Below are 8,517 nucleotides of genomic sequence, written 5' to 3' on the forward strand. Positions count from 1 at the left end.
TCGTTTATCAACCGACCAGGCATCATTTGGCCACAGCATACATCACTCAGCATGGAAAAAACAGTTTGACGATTTTGGGAATCTTCAGATACTCGGTTGTTGGTCCTGATTTGAACAGAAGCCCAGATGAAAAATAAAGCATGACTCAACGTTGCCTCAAAACTAGAGATTAAGTGTAAGGTTTTCTTCGTCTATACATATAATAGCATTATCAACTCGTGCTCAAGACGTGTTAATGTATACAAATTATTATTATTATTGTTAATATCCAAGCTACAACCATAGTTGGAAGAGCAAAATGCTATAAGCCCAAGGGCTTCAATAGGGAAAAATAGCCCAGTGAGGAAAGGAAATAAAGAAATAAATAAATGACGGGAACAAGTTAATAAATCATTCTAAAAACAGTACAAACTATTAACAACGTCAAAAACAGATATGTCATATATAAACTATAAAAAGACTCATGTCAGCCTGGTCAACATAAAAACATTTGCTCCAACTTAGTGAACCTCATGATGACGAAGGCATGGCTATTAGAATTAACTGCTTGCCTAGTATTACGAACGGGATAGAATTGTCCAGAGAGATCTGAATGTAAAGGATGGTCAGAGTTATGATCAATCTTATGCAACATGCATAATGAATTAATTGAACGACGGTGCCAAAGATTGATATCTAGATCAGGAATAAGAAATCTAATAGACCATAAGTTTCTGTCCAACAAATTAAGATGAGAATCAGCAGCTGAACACCAGACAGGAGAACAATACTTAAAACAAGGTAGAATGAAAGAATTTAAACACTTATTCAGAATAGATTGATCACCGAAAATCTTAAAAGACTTTCTCAATAAACCAAATTTTTTGTGCAATTGAAGAAGACACAGACCTAATGTGTTTCTCAAAAGTAAATGCCCAAAGTACTGTTATATCCCAAAAAGGAAATTCAAACAATCTTTAAAGGACATCCTACCTGGCATCTTCCTTATACTGTATTTTATTAACAGTTTGATGACGTCCTATGAATTCCACTTGTTCAGCACCAGTAGCATTTTAGTCGTTTTGTTGGCTGCGTACGGGTGCTGAGAATTTCAAGTTCAAGTCGTAACATAAATGCTATCATAAAGGTTCACAAATCTTCGCTTAAACCTTAATTAAACTGTTATTAGTTTCACCGTCTAATCTCTTTATTTATTTGTACTTATATATCCATCATTTATATATGTAATTTATAAGGCTAACGGTCTATTATTTTGTTCTGTTTGAATGCATGTCTATTTCAAATAACAATAATGTTATCTTAACACTTCGAATGTTGTCGGGTGTCAACATTACAACAGAGTTTACAGTGAATCTTCAAATTCATTTTTGGTTATTACTGACCTAGAAATGTTCATCTTCAGGCATGAAACGAATCAGAATCAGTGAATTAGAAAACAAAGCAATTCGATGTGAAATATATTTTATTGTTATTCGCTGTATTGATAGAAAAGAGCGTCATTGTAGAAGCCGTTGCATTGCAATAATTGTTGCAGTTATTTACTTGTGTTATTTTCAAGTTATTTAGATGGATAACCAGGAGTATCTTCACCACTGTTAATTTATGAAATAATTTTGTTAACATTTAACTACAGAGATTTTAATAAACGTAGCGAGCTATTTATGCCAGTCTGCCAACTGGCTTGTTTACCCCTTGACCAACTGATGTCCAAATAGGGAAGTGTTAAGCTTCACATAGCTTAACTTATAGCAATTTTTTTTCCTTTATCGTGAGGGTTCTTATGTAGATATCAATGTAGCTTTAAATTCTTAATACTAGAATTTACCTATATTCTAATAAAAAGGTAATTCTATATTTACGGAATACACACCGACAGTTATTATAAAATATGTAAATAAAGATATATAGGCCTGAGCTCTTGACTTCACTTGAAAGTTGTTTGGTGCTTAGGGAATCAATTTAGATTTCAATGATCTTCAGATATATACATCATTAGTAATGGCTCAAAATTTTAGCTGGTCGTAGGCTTGTGTTAAGAGTTCTATCAGTGAAACTAATTCAATTATATTCTTATTCCAACTAAAGTAACGAGAAAAAAAATGATTACTCTTCCTCTGATAATCTACTCTTGGAAGGTAAGGGGCAAGGATTGGAGTTGATATTAGTTATGGAAATAGACAATGATTATCAAACTAGAATCAGTATTAATCAAACATATAGTATTAATCAAACATAATATATGTTGCAATTTCAGCATCTTTAAAATGGCAGGTTTAAAAAAATATTCTTTAAACATGTTGACAATCATTGCATTGCAATGACTTAAGCATTACATTGTAGCCTAAATTACCATCCAAGGGGGAAATAGTGTTCCATCACAGATTGAGATCAGTTGTTACGTGAATTTGTTTAAAGAATGTAATGCTTGTATTTTATCACATAAAAATAACTGTATAGTGACATGCCCCAAAGAAAGTAGTATCATTTGAGCATGTCCTTGAATCTAAGTATATCGTAAAAATAAAACCAGGAAGGATTGAAATAAAACTAAAAAAAAACATGGAAACTGTTTTATTCGAGAAGGAGGCAAAGTGGAGGTCGCTACTGATTCTACCCAGACACCCTCATTGATATCCCTCTTCAAACCCTCTATCTCCAACATACAAATGGGGGCAAGAGACCAACTGTATATGATGTACCAGTGGGGAGTTAAAATAATACCGTAAGAACGAAAAAAAGGTGAAATGCATATCTATCCTTTCAATCTTTTATTTTGTTTACTTTGCAGTTTTGAGTAAGGATTCACACATGACTTAAATTCATAAAACATACCTCATTGCCACATCTACACGAGTTAAGTCACATCTGCCCCGGTATAGATGTTCACAGCCATTGAGTTGAACTTCGCTTTACTTTGTGTTGTGGTTAGACCTTGTGGGCACCTTGTCTGCCAGAGACCCCGGCCTTTAGGAATGATGAATATCTGGGGTAGAGGTGGCAGGGCGTTGGAGGGGACATGTCACTGGAGGGGTTGCAAAGGACCTTGTCTGGAGAGACCCCGGCCTTCTAGGGGTGATGGGTTAGGGTAAAAGGGGCGAGATGTAAAAGCCTTAGGGGGGCAAAATAGTCTACCAGAGATCCCAGCCTTTATGAGGGATGAATAGTTAAGGTGAAGGTTAGGGGATGGATGTTTTAGGAGGGAGGGGCGTGGAGTTGAGGTGGGTGCAAGGGTCGGGTGATGTATGCATTAGTAGGGGCAGCTGGGGGCGCAAGAGTTGAGAATCACTAGGCATTTTTTAAGGCAGGAGGAGCCAAGAGAGTCATGAGGGTGTCTACAGGGAGACCAGCACAACACAACCAGCCCTTCCCTACTCAAAGGAGAAAGAAACATGGGAAACATGATATGTAGGAAAATGTACAAATAGGAATGTTTAATAGTACGAAGGGTTTAAGAGCCTTCCTTCTTTCTTTTAGGGTAACGGACTGATGCGAGAAAAAGGGAATATTACAAACGTAAGAAAAGTATAATATCCATTTATAACCAACATACAAGACAATGTCTGTGGGAAGATGAGCATCTCTTTTTAATACACTGTACAACTGTAAGGGCTACGAGGCAATGTACAACGTGTTGACAAAGACCGTAATAGCTGTATAGGCAAGTCAGATTCCAAGGCGATTTATCCACTTTCAACCAATATATTTTACAACAGTATCCGCTCTTTTATATTAATATTATTCTTTTCTCTCGGGTAATGTAATATGAACAGTCTATGTCTGAACTAGCCGAGGAAATGGAGAAAGGGCCTCGTCTTCTGAACCTGATAAGCTAAAGAACAGCTATATTATCTTTGGTAATCCAGTCCCGATGCTCTTTCAACTGTCTAGTAGCTAAACACTTGCACCATTAATGAAGGACTTAATATTGTCGTACTCTTGACAACGTTAGCTGGAGGGCTGATTCGGGGGGTTGAGGATTCTGGGATTTGCTCTAGGTTTCTTTCTTTCATTCGTTCTTCGTCTACTTCGAAGCGGTTGAATACTGTACAAAGGCCAATGAATCAATAGTCTTTGTTTCTAAATGGCTGTTCCTGAAATCAAATAATATTTACACAAGTATCAAATATACAAGACATACATAAATCGCTCATGACTATTTACACATCTAAACAATGCATCTCAAGGTTATTGCAAATTTTAGAAAATTTGCATTCGCATCTTTGATCGCTCTGCACAAAGGTACATTGAATATAAACTACGGTACAAAAATACAAACTTCGCTTATAAAAGCAAAAGAAAAATCTACCTTTCTCGGAAATTTATCTCCCTAAAATTAGCGTAGAAATAAAATGCATCATTCGCTGTACAAAATATTCTGGAGTAAAACATCAAAATATTTCATGTCTTTTTGCAGAGGGAAGGGCATTTCTGAATGCCCTGTAATGTGAAATATTAAAAAGAAATCCTTTACAGATTACTTTGGCTTTCCTTACGAATCTGTGTAATCTTGAAAATGTATTTAAAAACAATGGGGATATCAATTAGACTGAATTCCTCATATGTAATCAAGTAATAAGTTCCAATGTAACAAGTATTAACTAAGTTTTATGTAAACTATGACGATCACAGGTGGTTAAAATCTGTATAAATGTCCATAGTAAAAACAGTAGCTGTTGAGAGAATTTTTTTTAGCAATAACCATAGAGTTACAAAGTGTTAAAAATACTAATGATGACACCTGAAAAATATATATACTTTAGAACGAGCTAGGAAACTAATATAATCACTACCGCTTATCTTCTCGTAAGAGAAAGAAAGGTGCCCAGTATCCCAAGCCCAAATCAGTCCACCAGCCACATTTCATCGAGCGAATTGAACAAGAGACAAAACAAATAAAAATTCAGGAGAGGTAGTTTTAGGACACTGACCAGGAGGGAGGTAGCTGGCTCCTTGGACCATCAGTTTCACGGGATGCTTATTCCATCAAGATAAACTCCATTCCCTTCTTAGCTATCTTGAATTTGGTCATCTGAATGCATTATAAGAGGGATTATGATCAACGATTTAAACTCCCTTTCACTTTCCCAAAGGGATAAGAAAATTTCCCCTTCTTAACATTTTATCCTTTATATTCGATCATCAAGAATACAACGGTAAAAAGATATTTGACTACAACTGATTCACTTAGGGTAAAAAGTCTTCTGTACATAATTACTGAACTGTAAGTCATCCATGCGGCCAAAGGTACTTGCAATGTCTTCGAGAAAGACAAAATTTTAATTCTTACGAAGAGCAGCTCAGAATGAAACGAGTTATCCGACTTCATAGGCATCCTGAAAAACTGAATCCTATTCGGGGTTTTGCTTGGAAGTTTTTGGTTGGTAAGACTATGGGATTATATAACACTGGTTGGTGAAACCGTAGTCATAGGAGCGATGAAGGAGTATAGTTTGGCACATCATGACCAGACTCGTAAAAAAAGTAGGAGTGGGATGGAGGAGCAAGAGTTGAAGGAGGAAGAGAGCAAGAAAGTCGGTGGAACATTCCACACATGTAAGAAAAAATGAATGGAAATGATAGTTAAGCAAACAATAGTTGTCATATATTTTCTAGATTCACATTAAAAGCCTACTCATTCACAATCTGATCACCCAAAATGATGAACGGAGGCATTGAGTGAACTGGTCCTTCTTTTGGAGGTTTTGGGGCAGCACTGAAAAACTTCGTGTTGAATTATAAAACGGCACTTAAAAAAATTGGGGAATGTATGAAAGAAATGCGTAGGGAGGAATGTCAGTTCACCTTGCCTTCTGGACCGTCAAATGAAAACACTGATATGTACAAAGCACAATCAATTCTTCATAACCATTGAGTCCTATTTGGTACACTAACATGAAAAGCAACTACCATGTTAACTATAGCCCTGATTTCCTTGTTATTGTTATCTCTAGTACACATGGTTCATAGTCAAAAACAAAAATCTTACTTTTTGTAAATATAAACAATGGATCCATTCTTTAAAACACTTTCATTTAAATAGAATAGCTGCAAGGTCGAGAGCACCTGGAGATTGAGGCTCTGAGCCAATAAAATCTTTTTTTTTTCTTTCATGGTTATATATTGTACTAAATCTTCAGATAAACAATGAGATTAACAGTATTTCCTCTTCTTCACAATATTTATACATGAACATTGTTTATATCAATTCACCTGCGATAGCTCACAGCTTCACTCTCCAAACAAACCTATAGTGAACAATCGTGCGTATATACAGACAACAGAACAACATCCGCCTCTTTGATAACCTGGCATCACTTTTGGGGGCCTTTTATTATCTATTATTTTTGGTTTGCTGAAGGAAACTGGAGAGGGGAACTTTTTACACACGGGGGGCGCCAATGAAGAGATGGGGGTGCGCGGGTCAGTGCGCCTGCAGAGATTGGCGAAAAATGGCCTCTTCGAATTGCTTTTGTGGTAGAGTAAATGAAAGACCTTCATTATTGTGTTTGGGTTGATTGAAAACGTTTCTGCAGGACATCATCACTGTTGAATGTTTATAATTCTCCATCTCATCCATGACAGGACAGAGGGTATATCAACCCTTTCCACCTTTCCATGAGCACCGCCATCGCCAAGTTCGTGTCTCAAGATCTGCTGAGAATACAGGACGCGTGAAGCCCTAACGGTGGAGGGGAACAAGGCGCTCACTGAGGGATGACAGAGGAATGGGGAGGGGTAATTTATGATGGAGGGGGAGGGTGGAAGAGGGATAGGGAGAAGGAAGGAGAGGGGCATATCCACACCACTTTATTCTAAGGCGGAGTTGGCAAAGACAACATCACTCACACCTCACTCGGATACACCTTATTTAACAACCTCTTAAAAAGTATTGTCCATCATCATAAAAGAACTTTGTTCATGTTTTAAGGCAAGAGAGAGATGGGGGTAACCTCACACACACAAAGAACCACCATCCTTACGCTGGTTGACTCTCTCTTTCTCTTCACAAACAGCCTCATCGGTAACATATCACCAGTTCCATCAATTTCACAAAAGTTCTGTTCACCTTATGTCATCAACTTCTCACTTGAGACAGTAATATGCCACCTAAATAAGCACTGAACCTCTTTTTTTTGCAACTTATAGACAATCAAGATAGTAATTGTCTATTAGTATATTATACATGACAAAATATCATCAAACAAACAGCTTTTGTTATCTTTATTATACAATCAACAGGCAAGCAAGCATATCCCACATACATTTTAGGTCTCCAATCATTTATATCTAGTAAATCACTCTTAGGCCCTTAATTATATATATATATATATATATATATATATATATATATATATATATATATATATATATACATATAAAACTCTTCAAGGCCTTTGGTTTTCTAAATAAGACTATGACTGCCATCAACAAAGACTATCAACTCCTGTTACAAATAAGAAAACACGGAATATTCTGTAACAGTAATATTATCTATTGTTTCACTGTTGCTCCTGAAGACACAAACATTCATCCTTGTAGAAGATTCACATCGAGTCGTGGGTGCGTGGATGAGTGAGTGAGTGAGAGAGCATATGACTGTCGCCAGAGAATGAGAAGACCCTCTATTTGTAACCCTTTGAACAGTGACGTCAACCAGCCAGAGTTGAACCAACCATGCATTGGACTACCACGGTGCAAGTACTAAGGACACTGGCCAGTGATAGGTGACAAGAGAAGAATCAGAGAAAGTATTGGAGAGAGATGAGGAGTAAGAATATCCATAAGTTATGCACAATCCATAGTTCAGATTACATGCAGAGAATACGGAAGAGCCCACGCTCTTAGGAAGATAGACATGGAGACAGAAAATGTATTCTTCGGAAGAAAACATATTCTTTCTTGGGTGAAGATTGGTTGTCTTTGCCATGTCTTAGTCTAAGAATTCAACGCCAAAAAATTAAATTGAAAAAAAAAAATTGTCGCTCTTAGTACACGATGCTCTGGTTCCCAGATATGCAATGGACACATGCCCATATTCTATGACATTTGAAAAATTAAGAAAAACTTGTAACTTTTAATTTGAAATTGAAATGAATAAAATGATCATCACCCATAATCAAAGCTCATATATCTTTGGAAACTTCGGGATTCACTGAAATTATGTTTTGGTGGAGGAACTCAAAGACTGAGACTGGAAAGAACAACCCTCATTTAAGAAAGGAAAGGATAAACGTTACTGTGGTTACAGAATTTTATTGACTATCAGACATTGATGAGTTATGATTGGAGGCACATTTTAAAAATCTATATAAAAATCACTCGGTTTCAAATGGAATATCATCTAGAAGGGTACAAGATAGAAAAGAGCAAAATAGTTTCCTTAGGAAAGAGGAAGAGGCTAGAGAGCTTAAGGGAGTCACTGAGTAGCTCTGGAATAGTGTCAAAATACAAGTGTTTGGTTTGCTTTTGTTTTGAAGCAGGAGATATGAACCAGATTAAGATGACCCCCTCGCTAAG

Source organism: Palaemon carinicauda, chromosome 1 (assembly GCF_036898095.1).
Source record: "Palaemon carinicauda isolate YSFRI2023 chromosome 1, ASM3689809v2, whole genome shotgun sequence".
In the NCBI taxonomy this organism is placed as follows: Eukaryota; Metazoa; Arthropoda; class Malacostraca; order Decapoda; family Palaemonidae; genus Palaemon; species Palaemon carinicauda.